Here is a 2,320-nt window from a genome sequence, read left to right as displayed (position 1 = left end):
AAATTTCTCTCAAATTAATCCGTACATTATGACAAAAGTAGGACAATGCATAGCCACAAAAATCACCTGGGATCTGAAACTATCAATGAGGATAGTGACTACAGGATCCGCCAGGCAAAATGAACACAAAATGCCATACATTAAGAAAAAAATCTCCAGACATGTATCAAAATGAACATGCAAAACTTTCATGGTTGAAGACTAAAATAGCGTGACAACTTCATTAAAACAACACATGTGTCGTGGCTTGCTGCACAGCACCAGGGAGCTTTGGATGCTCCTCTTATTGGTTCGGTGAGGGGCAAAGAGGGGAACGAATCCCACCTACGTAACATGATGATTTTACCTAGGTCCAGGCTGCTATGAAGTGTAAAACCCTATGTCCTGTTAGTGCCCCACAGCTTCTCTTGTCAAATAACTTCATTAAAGTCACCAATGCACACCCCAAGGTATTGTGCTCTCACTTCGCAGATGTTTTATGGTGTCCAGGTCTTGTACCTTAGGCTCATATTAGCTTCCCATAAAAACATGAGAGTCGGCATTGCTCTTTTCCTGGTTTCGAAATGACTGAGTCAATGTGATACTGAAAAAAGAAATCTTTCATATGGTAGTGACACACTAGACATTCAATGTTTACCAAGTAGTAGAACCCATGATTGAGACGAGAGAGCCACACACCAGACATTGGCTCTTTATGATGATGGAGACATAGGCACATTATGATTTTATTGATATGGTAGTCACATTATGGGCAATTTGGCACGCTTGGCGCAAATAAATTCATGAAGGAGAGTTCCAGTTGTCTCTTTGAGCACACTTTTTAGTCAAAAACTTCATCTATGACATCCAGAGCACCCAACAGAACAAATCACCATCCGAATGGCCTAGAGCTCTGAATGAATCACATGCTATTTGGAAAAGCGCCTCTAGAGGGTTTTGCAAGCTTTAATGTTGACAGTGCGGTGTATAGCGATGGTGGCCGTTGAGTAGTGGGAGTCATGTGCCACACCGATCAGAGCAAGTTCCTAGGCTCGTCCTCGATCACATTCAAGAACATCACCTATCCTACCGTTCTGGAAGCCCTAGCGTGTCGAGAAGCTTTGGCCTTGGCTGATGATTGGATGTTGCGCAAGGTAATAATTGTGTCAGACTGTTTGTAAGCAATAAAAGACATTCAAGATAGGGGCAGGAGGTCGCTACGGTGCTATTGTTCTAGAGATTTCCCAGCGTACGAATGATTTTGAGGTGTGCAATACAGTCATGAAGGTAGAAGCCACAACTTTGAAGCTGATAGATTAGCAAAACCCTCTCTGTCATTAGGTTTCAACTGTCATGTCGGGCTGAGAATGCCACATGATCGTGTAACTACCACTTAATAACCCTGAATAAAGTTTCATGATCCCATAAATTGTTTTGGCCTATCGACATTAGCTCTTCTTCACTTCCTCTCACTGTCCCTGCGGACGGACCCCAACCTGTTGTGCCACGTAGTAGGACAGATTACAACTTCACTGCCGAGCTATCAACCCTACACACGTTGCCTTCTTCGCAAGACCACCCGACTCTCAGTTCTCCCCTCACGGAGGTTGTTGCACCCATCCATCCATCCACCATTCAGATGGCGCTGCCCCTCCTTCCCTTGCGTCGCCAACATCCCCTCCTCTAGGTGCCACCCTGACCACCGGTGTTAGTTCAACATCGACGATGCCAATTCGATCGCATGCCTTGCTAGTCTATCATGTAGCCTTTGTTCCTCTATATTGCCTCGGTAGCTAATCGTGGTACACCTTGTTTGGGATGGTTCAAACCAGCGATTCAAATATATGAAATATGTCTTTATTTCACATTATATATGTATATGTAAACTAATTTTCAATTATATATTTCCCAAAATAAAATGAATAAATAAAATCCTGAGTTTTTTAGGGTTAAAATGTCAACGATGGTAGCCGACCGGACACAGTAGCAGGAGCATACCAGGCCCGTGGGCCCACAGGCCCGGCCGGGACCTCCACGCCCGTAAAGCTCCTGCCACCACGCTCTAGCAGGCACGCCGCCGGCATCACCGCCCCCATTCGAGCTGCTCCTCCTCCAGACCACACAGACGACGATGAAGCCACGCCGCGGAGCCGGCCCGCTAGGACCCAGATGGGACCCGCAGGGCCAGATCTGGGCTGGGGGCGTGCCGCCGGCCAACCAGCGCCACCACGCCTTCTCGCCGCCAAGGGGCCACGCCACCACCTCACGCGCCGCCGGCCACTGCCGCCGAGCCGAGGAGCACCGCCGCCGCCCATGCCCCGGGCAGGTAGCCGCGCGCGCT

The sequence above is a fragment of the Triticum aestivum genome, chromosome 1A, assembly GCF_018294505.1.
Source record: "Triticum aestivum cultivar Chinese Spring chromosome 1A, IWGSC CS RefSeq v2.1, whole genome shotgun sequence".
Classification (NCBI taxonomy): domain Eukaryota; kingdom Viridiplantae; phylum Streptophyta; class Magnoliopsida; order Poales; family Poaceae; genus Triticum; species Triticum aestivum.
This window is presented reverse-complemented; position numbering follows the sequence as displayed.